The following is a 17065-nucleotide window of genomic DNA, read 5'->3' on the forward strand; positions in this document are numbered from 1 at the left end:
ATGGGGAGAGACAGAAAATGGGCATCGAATGTTCCCTCTCAGGGAAGTGCCAACCGCCCCCAGAATAATTGGATTTGTAAATGTGCCCCTTAACTCAGGGGATGTACGAGCATTCAAAAAAGAAATGGGGCGACTGCTAGATGACCCATTTGGAGTGGCCGAAAAATTAGACGATTTTCTAGGGAGTAGTATTTACACCTACGAAGATCTCATGGCCATCCTGAGATCCCTGTTTAGCCAGGAGGAGAGAGAAATGATTAAGCAGGCGGGCATCAGGGATTGGGAAAGGCGGCACCCGCAGGGAACACCCGGTGACCAAAAGTGGCCGAGTGTGAGCCCGAGTTGGAGCACCCAGACCGAGGAAGGAAGAAGAAGCATGATGGATTTAAGGAATATCATCATGCAAGGAATAAGAGAAGCGGTCCCCAGAGGACAGAACATTAGCAAAGTATTTGGGGAATGTCAAGGAAAGGAGGAATCCCCTACCGAATGGTTAGAAAGGTTGCGGAGAAGTCTGCAGATTTACTCCGGGACTGATCCCAGTTCCTCGGTGGGGGAGGTCCTGCTTAAAACGCAGTTTGTGGCTAAATCATGGGAGGACATTAGGAAGAAACTTGAGAAAATTGATGGATGGCAGGAGAAGAGTCTCCAAGAGCTTCTAAGGGAAGCTCAGAAGGTTTATATGAGGAGAGAAGACGAAAAACAGAAACTACAAGCCAAAATATTAGTGGCTGCAGTAAAAGAAGTTCAAAAACACGAACAGAAACAGGGTAAACAGATACCTAAAAAACAAAAAGGATCTCAGAAGGAGGAAACTCCTCCTCGAAAGGATCCTCCAGAGTGTTTCTACTGTAAGAAAGTAGGACACATGAAAAGGGATTGCAGGAAACGAATAAAAGATGAACAAATATTTAAAGAAGATTAGGGAAGTCTTGGGCTCTGTCAAATGGGGACAGTAACAGCAAAAGAGCCCTTGATAAAATTGAAGGTAGGTCCCCACCGCCAGGAAATGAGTTTCCTGGTTGATACCGGGGCTGAGAGAAGCACCCTGCAGAAGTTACCTATAGGGTGTGAAACGAGTAAAGAAAAAGTAATTGTAATTGGCGCAAAAGGAGATCCATTTAAAGTCTCGGTAATCAAGGAGGTGGAAATCGAGTCAGAAAATAAGATATGTTTAGGAAATTTGTTGCTTGTGGAAGAAGCAGACTACAATCTATTGGGAAGAGATATGATCATAGCTTTAGGAATAAATATCATTGTGAAAAATTCGGAGTTAGTAGTGAAGGTGTTGCATTTGACTTCAAAAGATGAAAAAGAAATTGACCCCCGAGTATGGCACTCAAAAGGGGAAGTGGGAAAATTAGATATTGCTCCCATCAAAATTGAAATTGAAAATCCAGAGAATCCGATAAGGATCCGACAATACCCCATCCCAGCCGAAGGAAGGAAGGGTTTGAAATTAATAATTGACGAGCTGCTTAAAGGAGGCACGCTCGAGCCCTGCATGTCCCCACATAACACCCCCATCCTGGCAGTAAAGAAAGCCGATGGGAACTTCCGATTGGTTCAGGACTTGAGAGCTGTAAATGCTAGAACCCGAACCAGGTTTCCGGTGGTAGCAAATCCTTACACTCTACTGAACAGACTCTCACCAGAGGATGTATGGTATAGTGTAATTGATTTAAAGGATGCATTCTGGACATGTCCTTTGGATGAAGGGAGTAGGAATTTTTTCGCTTTCCAGTGGGAGGACCCAGATACCAATCGAAATCAGCAATTGCGGTGGACAGTCCTTCCACAAGGATTCGTCGAATCTCCGAACTTGTTCGGACAAGCCTTAGAGCAACTACTCACTCAATTCACTCCAGAGGAGGGGACAAAACTATTACAATATGTAGACAATTTGCTAATCGCCGGAATCACGGAGGAGCAGGTGAAGAAATGCACCATTTCCCTGCTGAATTTTCTGGGACAAAAAGGGTTGAAAGTATCTAAATCCAAGCTGCAATTCACAGAGCCCGAAGTAAAATATCTTGGACATTGGATATCACAAGGGAAAAAGAAATTAGATCCCGAGAGGGTGGTGGGAATTCTTGAACTTCCTGCCCCACAAACCAAGAGACAAATTAGGCAATTTTTAGGGCTCATGGGATATTGCAGACAGTGGATTGAAGGATACAGTGAAAAGGTGAAATTTCTGTATGAAAGGCTAAATACAGATAGATTAAAATGGACAGGGCAAGACGAAATTAAATTCCAGGAACTAAAGAATGCCCTCGTCACTGCTCCAGTTCTAACATTACCAGACATCAGTAAAGAATTTCAACTGTTTGTCGATATAAGTGGACAAACAGCTCAGGGAGTTTTGACCCAGGAATGGGCAGAAAAGAAGAAACCCATAGGGTTTTTGTCCAAAATCCTAGATCCAGTCAGTCGGGGCTGGCCTACGTGTCTGCAAGCAATTGTGGCAGTAGCACTGTTGGTTGGGGAAGCCAAAAAAGTAACGTTTGGAGCTCCCCTGATAGTTTATACTCCACATGATGTAAGAAACATCTTACAACAAAAAGCAGAGAAATGGTTGACCGATTCAAGGCTTCTGAAATATGAAGCCATGTTAATCAGCTCACCAGGACTGGAATTAAGGACAACCTCTGCACAAAACCCTGCGCAATTTTTGTACAGGGAACCAACGGGAAAGCTACTGCACAATTGTATTGAGACGGTAGAATTACAGACTAAAGTAAGACCCGATCTGGAGGATCAGGAATTGGAAGGAGGAGAAAAATGGTTTATCGATGGTTCCTCGAGAATGATAGAGGGAAAACGTAAATCAGGATATGCCATCGTAAACGGTATAACAGGACAGACTGTAGAATCGGGTCCCCTAAAAGCAAATTGGTCAGCACAGGCATGTGAACTCTTTGCTCTCCTAAAAGCCCTCAAAGGCTTGAAGGGAAAAAGGGGGACCATCTATACCGATTCAAGGTATGCATTTGGGATAGTGCATACCTTCTGGAAAATTTGGGAAGAAAGGGGTCTGATCAACACTAAAGGAAAAGGATTGGTACATGAGGAAATAATTAGACAAATTTTAGAAGCGGTCAGAGAGCCACTGGAGATATCTGTGGTTCATGTAAAAGGACACCAGACTGGACGACAATTCCATACAAGGGGAAACAATTTAGCGGATAAAGAGGCGAAAAAAGCGGCATTGTTGACCGTAAGTATTTCTGAGCTAGTCCCAAGGGAACCTCCAGAGGTTTCAGTGCTTCCTTCGGAAAAGGAGCAGGAAGACTTCAAAAAAGGTAGGGGGACATTTCAAAGAGGGTAAATGGTGGTTACCTGACGGAAGGGAGTTGGTCCCGAAGGGGATAGCAAAAGGAATACTCAAAAGACTACATGCACAAACCCATTGGGGAACCAGGGCATTGGCTGAACAATTTTTAAAATTCTTCGGGTGTAAAGGAATCTTCGAGCTCGCAAAACAAGAGGTACAGGGATGTGTGATATGCCAAAAGGTAAACAGAGCGAATTTTCGGCAAACCAATTGGGGAGGTCGGCCAATCTCATATCGACCATTTGAAAGAATCCAAGTGGATTTCACAGAATTACCGAAAATTGGCAGAAATAAATATTTGTTAGTTATAGTAGATAAATTGACACATTGGGTAGAGGCCTTTCCCAGAGCTAAGGCTACGGCCCAAACAGTGTCTAAAATTCTACTGGAAGAAATAATTCCTAGATATGGTATTGTAGACCATATTGATTCGGACCAGGGCACACATTTCACCTCAAAAATTATCAAACAGTTGTCCGATGCATTAGGGATCAGATGGCAATATCATACTCCTTGGCACCCTCAAAGCTCGGGGCAAGTGGAAAGGATGAATCAGACATTAAAATCACAAATATCCAAATTGACAATTGAAACAAAAATGTCCTGGGTCAAATGTCTCCCCTTGGCATTGCTGAATATAAGAACCATGCCGAACTCAGAAACAGGGCTGTCCCCCTTGGAAATGCTGTATGGAATGCCGTACAAGCATGGTATGCCGGTTGAACATCCTCAAACGGAGGATGTGCAACTCCAACCTTATCTCATTTCTATAAATAAAAACTTACAGGAGTTAAGGAGAAGAGGATTGATTCCTCAGAGCAGCACGTTGGGATTTCCGATCCACCAAATTCAACCAGGGGACAAAGTATTGATCAAAGTGTGGAAAGAGCAACCCCTCAGTCCTCACTGGGAAGGACCATTCCTCGTCCTCCTGACTACAGACACCGCGGTTCACACGGCTGAAAAGGGCTGGACACACTCTTCCCGAGTGAAGAAAGTTTCGGTTCACGATTCCCCCGAGTGGAAAATTGTAACCCCTCCGGGAGAATTGAAAATCAGGCTTCAGCGGAACAACAAATGAGCAGCGAAGACAGGATAAGTTGCACCAATTTTGAATGTTATTGTTTTCCTTTTGTACATTTTAAGTGTGCATATTGTAAACAAACGTGGGTGACTCATTGTTTGGGAGGGCAAAAACCAAGAGGGTTGTGTGCCGCGTGTTACAAAGAGGAATTAGAACAGACCAACCTTTTTCTAGCACTTGCTACCCGGGTGGGTATCTTGGAACTCGACTCTCCAGAGTGGTTCCGATTTTTTCAAAAGGGATTACGAGGCCATTTGGACTGTAAAGCGGAACCTCTAATAATCGAGTGCCGCCGAAACGTAAAAGTACCGTGCAGGAGCGGCATGATCAAGGCATCTCGGTGGGCAACCTTTAAAAGGAGGTTTGCCATCAGGACGTCAAGGGCCCCTGAAGACAGTCCTTGCTGCCGAGAAGATGGTTATCCCCGCCGTATGTTCCTGTACGGGCGGAGGGAATGGCAGAGGGATGCGATTGTGGGGAATCCTGACGATCCTGAACCTAGCCATGTGCTGGACCGAGAGAATGGGCCCCGAGGCGCCTCCAGGGACGACCTCCCTGGGGAAGTGTGAGCAGTGCCAAACTGCCACACGAACCGAGCCATTGATCACTTGCCCTCCGGAATTGCACGCAGGAGAATGTTGGGCAAATAGTACCCAAATGGACCTGTGTAAGCTAGAAGAGAAAATTTGGTGCTCCACCCCGGGGATAGGTACTGGAAAAAGGCAACCCCATATCACAGGGGAAAAAGAGGTCCAAGCGACCCATCTACGAAGTAAGAGAGACATAGGAGGGGTTTCCCCAATCTCGGTCTGCGGGCAGTGTAATAAAACTGTCTGGATTGGAGGAAAGGAGCAGTCGACGTTCATTGCGTATCACAGAGTCAACCCCTTGTGTTACAATAAAGCAAACTTAAAATATTGTACCATGGAGGGGAAATTGTACTGGGAAGGGAGGAACCTGAAACACGAAACGAAAGTGTCATTCAGTAATGAACCGATAGTTTTGGATTTACTGAAAAATGACGATGACAGAGTGTGTCTACAGTTTGATCAGGTGATCTGTTTTGCAAAAGACGAGGATGGTTCAGACCCTGAAAATAAAATAAAACAATTGACTCTTGAACTAAAGAGGCAGGAAATGGAAAATAAGAGAAAAAGACTCGAACAAGAAAGGTTAAACTCTCTCAGTGAGCAATACGAACAATTAGAAAAACAATACGATAATTGGAAGCTACCTAGCCCTAATCAGAATCTATTTATAGATCTGATGCAGGAAATAGCTACCGAATTAGGATTGACTAATTGTTGGATATGTGGCGGCCTGAAATCAGCCGAAAGATGGCCATGGAAGGGAGAAGGATTAACCCCAGAACAATTACTTAAGTGGACAGGATTGAAATTATCCAAAACAACCCAGCGACCAGAGGGGTGGGTGATTGACAAAAGAATCATTGGAACTTTTTGTGTCAGTCGGGAAGGAAGGGAATTCACCGAGCTAGTTGGTTACACCCCGTGTGTAAAAACTCTCTCGGTAAATTCAGATAAAAAGACAAAAATTTGGCAGCCGGAATCACCCGAGGGCTATTGGAGCCAATCTCGGGAAAATAATTGCGAATGGATAGATCTAATTGGTTTATGTTGGAACAAACAGGACGGGGCGAATCCCTTCCATGCCTTTCTCGGCCTGAGGGAATATTGGGAGGACCCGGCAAAACTTAACAGAGATTGGAAGGCACCGGATGGGATTTACTGGATATGTGGAAAGAAAGCATACAGTGAATTGCCCAGAAATTGGAAGGGGTCATGCACACTCGGAATAATTCGGCCTTTTTTCTTTACATTACCTAAAGATGAAAGCAGGTCTTTAGGTGCTCCCCTCTTTGAAACTCTAGCCCGACAAAAGAGGGAATCGAAACGAGAGCTACCAATAGCCAGAGGTAACCACAAATGGAAGGGGGAGGAATGGCCGGCCAAAAGAATCATACAATATTATGGACCGGCAACATGGGCAAATGATGGCAGTTGGGGTTACAGGACTCCAATCTACCTCCTCAATCGGCTCATTAGGTTACAGGCTGTGGTAGAAGTCGTTTCAAACCACACTTCAGAAGCCCTGGAACTCCTAGCAAAACAACATTCCCAGATGAGAGCCTTTGTTTACCAAAACAGACTCGCTCTCGACTATTTGCTAGCTGAGGAGGGAGGAGTGTGTGGCAGATATAACGAGTCAGAGTGTTGCATGGAAATAGATGACTTCGGAGAAACTATAAAGGGTCTAGCTGCTGAAATAAAGAAAGTAGCCCATGTACCCGTCCAGAAATGGAATTCGATTTTACAAGCCTCTTGGTGGGATCAAATTTTTGGGCAAGGGGCATGGTGGAAAAAGCTAGTATTCTTTATAGGATGTTCTATTGCCGGAGTCATCTTTCTACCCTGCCTAATTCCTTGTCTGATCAGACTAATACATTCTGTCGTTCAAGGAATGCAGATTGCCTCTCTCCCAATAGACCCAGAAAAGGCACAAGGAAACGCTACCCTTCTTTCAAAAATCATGAAGTTAGAAGAAGAAAAAGAGAGTAGAAATGCGGTTAAGGCATTGAGAGAATTTGAAAACAAACATACGTTGTCCCCAGAAAATATAGAAGAGTTAGACAAAGAGGAAAACGACATTATCTAACCTGATATTCCTCTGAAAAAGTATGTAAACACGAATTTTTAATATGATCAAATTATTAGGTGGGGGACTGTAATAAAGAATTGGGTAAATAAAAATTCGGAATAAGAGGTTTAAATAAAGTATGTGTAATTATAACTAATGAAAATATGGAATAAGGAATTCCCCTCCAGGTCGAGGCAGAATTCCTTTTCCAAAGTCACGGATTGCAAAAGAACCCCCCCAGATAACAAGCTTCAGCAGGCTCATCAACTCGGAGGAAAGGACAGGACACAGGCCATCATAGAAACAAAAGAACTAGCCTGAAAGTCTACCTCCAGATAAAGGCAACGCCCGGCCGATTTCGGCCGGAGACCATCAAGCAAGACAAAAGGGACGAGCCCCAGGAAAATGGTCGTTGCCAGAATCGAACACCACACCCGCCAAACCCAAACTACAGAAACTCAATCAAGAAAAACAAAGAAGAGACTACTCCTCCGAGATATCCATCGGCACTAGCCCGGATCCCTCGATTCTGCTGTGATGAAATATGTTAAAATACATACAGACTCACTTTGCATTTGAGGAGACTCTGCCCGGACACTTACTGATTCAATGTTCTAGGCCAGGAAATCCATTCACCCGACAATCAGGGACACTTGGTGAATGGAAACTGGTTGGAATTCTAGCCTGGGGACATAAAATCCCTATAAAAACCCAGGCCAGAAAACCCTCAGACGTGGATTTGGGAACACCTATACCTTGCGTATAGACCCTGTCCACCCAGCGTTGCGCTGTTCATTTTATTGTGGTTTTTCCTCGCTGTTTTGCTGTTTTGTTAATTTATAATAAATTTATCTTTGTTAATCTTTAATCTGCCGTTGCATTTATAACAAAAGTTATATACAGTTCAAGCTAAGGGGGATTTTTCTGTTGCAAAGTTTTTTCCTGTGTTTCAAAATGTAATAAAGAATTGAGTAAATAAAAATTCGGAGTAAGAAGTTTAAATAAAGTATGTATAATTATAACTAAATGTAAGTATGGAATAAGGAATTCTCCTCCCGGTCGAGATAGAATTCCTTTTCCAAAAATCACGAATTGCAAAAGAACCCCCCCAGATAACAAGTTTCAGCAGACTCATCAACTCGGAGGAAAAGACAGGACACAGGCCATCATAGAAACAAAAGAACCAGCCTAAAAGTCTCCCTCCAGAGAAAGGCAACGCCCGGCCGATTTCGGCCGGAGACCATCAAGCAAGACAAAAGGGACGAGCCCCAGGAAAATGGTCGTTGCCAGAATCGAACACCACACCCGCCAAACCCATACTACAGAAATTCAATCAAGAGAGACAAAGAAGAGGCTACTCCTCCGAGATATGCATCGGCGCTAACCCGGATCTCTCAATCCTGCTGTGGTGAATTATGTTAAAATACATACAGACTCATTTTGCATTTGAGGAGACTCTGCCCGGATACTTACTGACTCAATGTTCTAGGCCAGGAAATCCATTCACCAGACAATCAGGGACATTTGGTGAATGGAAACTGGTTGGAATTCTAGCCTGGGGACATAAAATCCCTATAAAAACCCAGGCCAGAAAACCCTCAGACGTGGATTTGGGAACACCTATACCTTGCGTATAGACCCTGTCCACCCAGCGCTGCGCTGTCCATTTATTGTGGTTTTTTCCTCACTGTTTGTTACTTTATTAATTTATAAGAAATTAATCTTTGTTTATCTTTAATTTGCCGTTGCATTTATAACAAAAATATTATTTTCTCATTGGAAAAAGAGGGAAAAAAAGAAGAGGGAGTTTTGGGTCCCCAGTTAAACCCCCCAACCCCGTCAGCCCCTCCAGGTGTCCCCGAACCCCTTTCCCTATCTGAGAGTCAGTCGGGGGATGGACGTTGCCCCCAGGCACAGAGCTGCTGCCATCTCTCTGACACCCCCCCACCGTCTCTCTGCCCGTGCCAGGGCAGCAGTGGCCATGCCGCCCTGGGTCCTTCCTCTACCCTCTCTCCTATGCCTTCACACCCAGTTGTGTCCCCCCCAGTTCCTAGCGTTAGCACAGCAGGCGCTGGCCGCGTGGCCGGCCACACCATTTTGTCCTAGTCCCACCCCGGATTTCCCGCCTTCACCCCTTCTCTTCCGGCCGCGTCCTGCTGCCCCTCCCCCCACACTGTGTCGTTGGGTGTAACCGCGTCGGGCCCCGCCCCATCCATCGGGAACCCCTCCCCATCGCGGGCTCCGCTCCTGTCCCTTTGTGCCGGGGCCCCGTCCCCAGCGGCGCGCCCGCTCCAGGGACCCTGTGCCCCGGAGGTCGGGACGGCTCCGGCTGGAGCGGGGCCACCCCGGCCTCCCCCCGCAGCCACAAAAGGGCCAGCTCTAGGCAGCCGAGCCAGCACCGTGCTGCCAGCAAGCACGCCCCATCTCCACTAGGAGATGAGAGCAGTGAATCTTCTTATTCAGACTCTGAGTATGAAGACCCCTGGGCTGAGGTGCAGAGGGAAGCCACACGGGCAGGGAACTCAGCTCTGTCCCGGAAAATACTTGCCTTTCCTGTAATAATGAGGAGAGACAGGACAGGGGCACAAGTTGCTGTATGGGAGTCCCTTCATTATAGGGAACTGCAGGAACTTTGCAAAGCTGCAGAGGAACATGGCAGGAGTTCACATTTTTTTAAACACATGCTGGAAGCCTCCTTCTCTGCCCACGTCATGGTCCCCCATGACATCAAAAATATTATGAACTGCCTTCTCTCTCCAGCAGAATACATGTTGTGGGAGAGGCAGTGGAAAAAACATTTAAAGCAGTTATCAGATGTTTATGCTAAAGATGCTAACAGACCTAATTTTACTTTAGAACAATTAGCAGGAGAAGGAGATTTCCAGAAGCCCCGACATCAGGCCCGGGACCTGCCTGAAGCAGCTTTACAGGATACAGCTAATGCTGCTAAGATACCTCTTTTTACCACCCCTGATGATAAAGTGCCAACACAGTGCTTCACCAATATTAAGCAAGGGGCAACTGAGTCTTTTATCAAATATATTGATAAGTTAAAAGTGGCCATTGAAAAGCAGATAGAGAGTCCACAGGCGCAAAAGGAATTATTAGTAAAAATAGCAATGGCCAATGCTAATCAAGAGTGCAAAGCTGTTTTGCGAGCCCTCCCACTGGACCCAGAACCAACCATAGATCAGATGGTTGAAGCTTGCACCAAGCACTCCTCTGCCTTAAGTGAGAATACAGTGGCACTTGCAGTGGCTAAAGGAGTGGCAGAGGCGATATCTGGAGCTTATGCTGCAGACCCCAATAGAAATTGTTGTTTTAATTGTGGTGAGCCTGGACATTTTTTCAAAGACTGTCCACAGAGATATTCTATACAACCTCCAGCCCACCAACGGTTCCCCAGACAGAACTGGCATTCGGGAAACTTCAAGCAGAGCGCGGAACGGCCCCGCGCTTCGACATCAAATCAAATGCCGCACCGCTCCACCCCTCCTGCCAAACCCACCATCCTGCCTCCACGGGTACCCCGATATCAAGCCCAGAAGGTGGAGCGCTTCAGATGCAAACCCGGCATCAACTGGTAGCTAGACACTCTACATATGAAGGGTGACTGTGTTTACGAAGTCCCCACAGGGAAACGTGGACCACCAGGCGGTCCCTCTAACATCTTAATACTTGGGGATCCTACCAACTGTCCAGAACAAATTCATACTGTTCCTGAGGTCCAGACTATATACCCTGGAGATGAAATTTCCATCTCTCTGACCCGCATAGACCCTCCTTATTATTTAAAAGAACAGACTCCTGTGGCACAGGCCTTTTTACTTCCTAGTGACTGCCCAGATCATGTTCCCCTCAACCCCAGTGCTATGTGGACACAGGTTGTGGGCTCCTGCAAACCCATTGTGGACTGCAGCCTGTTTTGTTATGGGGAAAGGATTCAGTGCCCAGGAATGATAGACACTGGAGCAGATGTTACCATCATCGCCTGCTCCGAGTGGCCAGACAATTGGGAATTACAACCTGTAGCAGGCATGATTTCAGGAATTGGAGGGATGACAGCTTCCGTGAGGAGCAAACGGAATATTGTTATCGAAGGACCTGAGGGACAAATGGCAGCCATCAGGCCATTTGTGGTGAGAGCACCAATCACCCTCCGGGGATGGGATCTCCTGTCCCAATGTGGGGCTTCTCTGTGGATTCCCAGCAGGGATTTTTAGTCAGGGTCACTGAGAAGCACGCCACGCCTACCATCCCCCAACTCACCTGGAAACAGCACCATCCAGTGTGGGTTGATGAGTGGCCCCTATCTGAGACCAAACTGCGCGCACTGGAAGCCCTTGTGGAAAAGCAGCTTGCCAAGGGCCGCTTCACTGAGTCCAACAGCCCTTGGAACTCCCCTGTCTTTGTCCTACGCAAACCAGGCAAGGACAGGCAAGGAGGTCCTTCAGGACCTCCCAAAGATCAACGAAGTCATTGAGGACATGGGACCCCTTCAGCCCGGTATGCCCTCCCCTTCAATGCTCCCCCCGGGATTGGAAGCTGGTTGTCATTGACATGAAGGACTGTTTTTTCAACATACCACTCCATCCTCAGGATGCTCCCAGATTTGCATTCTCGGTTCCCTCTCCAAACAGACAAGCACCTTTAAAAAGATACCATTGGCTGGTCCTTCCTCAGGGGATGAAAAATTCCCCTACCATCTGCCAATGGTACGTGGCCCACATCCTGTCACCTGTGAGGACTCTGTTCCCAGATGCTGTCATCCTCCCCTACATGGATGACATCCTGGTTTGTGCTGCTGACGATGACTGTCTGCACCGGACTTTACAAAAAACTATGCAGACAAATGAGGACGCTGGATTTGAGATCTGTGAGGACAAGATCCAGCACACCTGCCCTTGGACCTACCTGGGACTCTGGATCCGCGAGCAGACCATCGTGTCCCAGCAGCTGACCATCAAAGACGACCCCAAGACCCTGCGGGACCTACATCAGCTCTGCGGGTCCATCAACTGGGTACGCCCTCTGCTTGGGGTAACAACAGAAGTCCTTGCACCCCTCTTCAACCTGCTCCACGGCAGCGAGGACCTCGATTCACCACGCTCCCTCACGCTGGAGGCCCGGGAATCCATCACCAAGGTTTCAGGAGGCCCTGTCTTCACGGCAAGCCCACTGCTATGAGCCCAGCCTGCCCTTCCAGCTGGTTATCCTGGGTAAGGCCCCACGCTTACACGCGCTCATTTTCCAATGGGACACGGCATTGAAGGATCCTCTCCTTATCATCAAGTGGATTTTTACACATAACTAGCCCACTAAAACTATTACCACCCCACAGGAAATCATGGCTGAACTCATTAAAAGAGCTAGAGTCTGCCTCCACACTCTTGCAGCCTGTGAGTTCACCTTCATCTTCCTCCCATTGGCAACTGGAAGTTTGGAGCCTTTGCTCCAAACCAATGAGAGCCTTCAGTTTGCTCTCGATAGCTATTCAGGCCAAATTTCTATACACCCACCTGGCCACAGACTTTTCAAAACCACATTTAATTTGGTCCCCAAATCATTACAGAGCAAAACACCGCTCCAGACCCTGACGGTTTTCACAGATGGCTCAGGGAAGTTCCACAAGTCAGTCATGACTTGGAAGGACCCCAGGACACAGAAATGGGAGTCTGATGTCCAAGTGGTCGAAGGATCACCACAGATTGCTGAGTTAGCAGCCGTTGTCAGAGCTTTTGAGAAATTCCAAGAACCTTTCAATCTGGTGACTGATTCGGCTTATGTGGCTGGAATAGCTATGAGAGCAGAACATGCGTTTCTAAAAGAGGTCTCTAACCCAAATTTATACAAATTGCTTTCTGAATTAGTATATCTTATCTCCCACAGAAAGCAACCTTACTATGTCATGCATGTGAGGGCACATTCTGACCTCCCAGGTGCCATTGCCAAAGGAAACAGGAGGGCAGACACCTTAGCCATGCCTGCTGGAGCAGCCAATGTCCCTGACATTTTCGCAGAAGTGAAATTGTCCCACCAGTTCTTCCACCAGAACGTGCCTGCACTGATGAGAATGTTCAGACTACCCAGAGACCAGGCTAGAGCAATAGTTGCCACCAATTGCCAATCGTTCCAAATACCGGTCGTTAACTCCGGGGTTAACCCCCGAGGACTGAACAGCTGCCAGATATGGCAAACTGATGTCACTCACGTCCCGTCCTTCGGGAGAGTCAAATACGTACATGTCTCCGTAGACACCTTCTCTGGTGCAGTGTTTGCCTCAGCCCGTGCAGGAGAAAATGCCAAGCGCGCCATCCGACATTTTCTCCTTGCTTTTGCAACCCTGGGAGTCCCAGAACAAATTAAAACAGACAACGGACCTGCTTACACCTCTCACAAATTAAGAGACTTTTTCAATGAGTGGGGGGTGAAACACACCACGGGCATTCCTCATTCCCCCACAGGGCAATCAATAGTAGAGAGAACCCACCAAAACCTAAAAAGAATCCTTGATCACCAGCGGGGAGGAACAGAAATCATTCCCCCCATTGAGAGGCTCTGTAAAGCTCTGTATGTCATGAACTTTCTAAATTGTTCGCCTACAGAGCCTGACCGCCCTGTAATTCGGCACTTCTCTAACTCAACTCATGCCAAACTCACAGAGCAGCCGCCAGTGCTGATCAAGGATCCTGAATCACAACTGACATCGGGACCTTTCCCACTGATTACCTGGGGGAGAGGGTACGCATGTGTGTCCACACCATCAGGACCTAAGTGGCTCCCAGGGAAAAATGTGAAACCTTATTTAGGCCCTACAAACCCTGCACCAGATTCAGAACTTTCAAAGTCTCCTGAGACCCACACAGGTCCAGAAAAACAGCAGCCCACTGCAGCCTGGAAACGGAGACGTCGTCGGAGTCTACCGAACTGACCTGCCACCAGACCAACAACCAGACAGAGGCCAAACTGTCCTGCTGCCAGGGCCACAACGAGACAACTGCCAACGTCACGCCTGACACCGTGACAGTACACAAGTCTTCTTAACTCCCTCCCCCTTCCCCTTCTTGCCCTCATTGCCTAGCCCAAATTGTTAGTTTGCAGCAAAGTGCACCTCTGTGCTGCTGCTGGTGTCGGGTCATGTGTCCCCAGTACACAGAATAATCTCGCCTATAATTGTTTCGTTTTTTTTGTTTTCTTGGTTTTTTTTTTAAAGAGGGGGGAGACAGGAGAGGAAAGGGAGAAAGAAAATAGCTTCCCCCCCCCTCCAAAAATCAGAGCTAATCGTTTATGTCCTATTTTAGAAATGGAGAGCAAAACCATCCTTGAGTTCCTGATGTTCCTGCTTATCTGGATGCTCCTGAAAACATCAGCTGTGGATGCCTGGCTAGTAGCACAGCCCCAGGAGTATGTGTGGATCACCCTCACAAAGACGCTCCAACAAGAACACATGTGCTTGTCCATGGGCAGCGCCACCAACCCTCTGTCATCCTGCCTGGTAGAGATTTCTTTAAAGCCCCATAAATATCCTTTCACATGGAAAGAACCCAACCCAGTAGACACCTGGGATGAGTGGACAAAGATCTTGCCCCATGCACCAGAGGAACCCCAGGAATTAGAGCTTTTGGGATCCTCCAAAGCTATTGCATAAATTTTAATTATCACCCAGTAGCCAATGCATGGCCTGCCTCGAATACCAAAAGGCAATTAAATCAAGGAAAAATGTGAGTCCCAACAGTAAAATTTACAGTCAGTCCAAATGGTGCAATTACACCAGCAGCACACGATCCACCTCCTCTCACTGTCCCAGAGTGCTGCCCCGGGGAGTGTTCTTGATCTGTGGGGATAGAGTGTGGGCAGGAATCCCTTCCCGACTCCGGGGAGGTCCTTGCACATTTGGACAGCTTACCATCCTCACTCCAAATTCAACTCTAATACATGATTGGCTGAAAAAGAATGAATTGGCCCACCAAAAGAAAGATCTCGCCCAATTAGATGAAAATTGTGATAGCCAAATTAAAGATCGGTCCTACACGAAGAGGGTGGTGATGTCAGCATTTTTCCAGTGTGCAGCTGCTGCTAAAGCCCTTGGTGAGCCTTCTCACCTGGAGTGTTGGCTTGGTAAGCAGGCCAACTGGACCTTCTCTGTCCTGAGTGACCTCTTGACAGATGAAGAGACTGTTAGGCATGCCACGCTACAAAACCAAGCTGCCATAGACTTTCTACTCCTGGCCCATGGACACGGCTGCGAGGAATCAGATGGTTTGTGCTGCTTTAACCTCTCCAGCCCCAGTGAAGGCATCCACGCCCGCATCCAGAGACTCCAACAGGCAGTCCAAAAACTCCAGAATGAAAAAGAGCCCCAGTGGCTTGAAGACCTTTTTGTGAGCTGGGGACTCGAGAGATGGGTTGCCTCCATCCTCAAGAACATTTTTTGAGTTTTCTTGATTGTTATTATCTTCCTAAGTATGTTTTCATATTTTAGGAAGCTATCAGCTAACTCTCTAGGAGATGCCTTTTTAAAAAGTAAAGAAGGGGGAGTTGTGGGTGCGGAGGAGCCCACTGGGCCCGAGATCCTGGCTCTCCCGTGGGGAGGAGACACTTCTCTGTAAGACAGACACAGTGTGTCGCTCCCAGGGCTCTTTGAGTCAGATATGTTAAACTGTTGTGTTTCACTGGTGTTCTCCCCTGCTGTCCAACCCCGGTACAGGTATCTCGGGCTCCCCCCCCAGCACCTCTCCTTCCCCATAAATACTCCGGCCTTTCCCCAGTTCGAGTGGATTCGCTGTTGCCGGTACCCTTTGCCGAAGCTCTGCCTGAATAAAGGCTTGTGCCTCGGTGGAACGCTGGACCAGCATTCTCGTCCCTGCTTCCTGTGTCGCCTGCCCGCCGCCGCTGAGCCGAGTTGCCCTGAGCTGAGCTGAAATCACTCTATAATTACTGAGCTGACCTGGAATCACTCAACTGCTCGAAGCTGCCCACATGCGCTTCGGGCCAGCCTTTCTCAAGGCTGTGTCTAGAGGAGTCGCACTGCACCAGGCTTTCCGTCGCTGCGGAAATCCTCCTCCTCCTCCTCCTCGTCCTCGTCCTCATCCTCGTCCTCGTCCTCGTCCTCGTCCTCGTCCTCGTCCTCGTCCTCCTAGTCCTCCTCTTCGTCCTCCTCCTCCTCCTCCTCCTCTTGCTCGTCCTCCTCCTCCTCCTCGTCCTCCTCCTCTGCCCCCTGCTCGTCCTCCTCCTCGTCCTCATCTTCGTCCTCCTCCTCCGCCCCCTGCTCGTCGTCCTCCACCTCCCCCTCCTCCTGGTCCCCCTCCTCCTCCTCCTCCTCCTCCTCCTCCTCCTTCTCCTCTTCCTCCTCATCCTCCTCGTCCTCTTCCACCTCCTCGACCTCCTCGACATCCTCCCACTTCTCCTCCTTGTACTCCTCTTCGTCCTTCACCTCCTGGCCCTCGTCCTCCTCCTCCTCCTCTACCACCTCCTCTACTCCACCTCCTCCTCCTCCTACTCTTCGTCCTCCTCATCCTTGTCCTCCTCCTCCTCCTCCTCCTTCTCCTCCCCCTCCTCCTCCTCCTCATCCTCCTCCTCCTCATCCTCCTCCTACCTCTTCTCCTCATCCTCCTTCTCCTCGTTCTCGTCCTCATCCTCATCCTTCGCATCCTCCTCCTCCTCGTGCTCGTCCTCCTTCTTCTCCTCCTCCTCAACCTACTCCTCCTCCTCCTCCTCGTCCGCCTCCTGCTTTTCCTTGTCCTCGTCTTTGTCCTTGTCCTCGTCGTCGTCCTCCTCCTCCTCTGCCTCATCCTCCTCCTCCTCCTCCTTCTTCTCCTTGTCCTCGTCCTCCTCCTCGTCCTCCTATTACTCCTCCTAATCCAGATTCTCCTCCTCCTCCTTGTACTCCTCCTCCTCCTACTCATTGTCCTCCTCCTCCTCCTACTAATCATCCTCCTCCTCCTCCGCCTCAACATCCTCCTTTGCCTCCTCATCATCCTCCTCCT

The 17065-nt window shown here is 48.0% G+C and overlaps 1 pseudogene; it reads left to right on the forward strand.

Annotated features, from left to right (window-relative positions):
* Positions 1–14367: 14367 nt before the first annotated feature.
* LOC147645409 (uncharacterized) lies at positions 14368–15578 on the forward strand (annotated as a pseudogene).
* The last annotated feature ends 1487 nt before the right edge of the window (positions 15579–17065 follow it).

Source organism: Cyanistes caeruleus, unplaced genomic scaffold (assembly GCF_971803275.1).
Source record: "Cyanistes caeruleus unplaced genomic scaffold, bCyaCae1.hap1.1 HAP1_SCAFFOLD_360, whole genome shotgun sequence".
NCBI lineage: Eukaryota > Metazoa > Chordata > Aves > Passeriformes > Paridae > Cyanistes > Cyanistes caeruleus.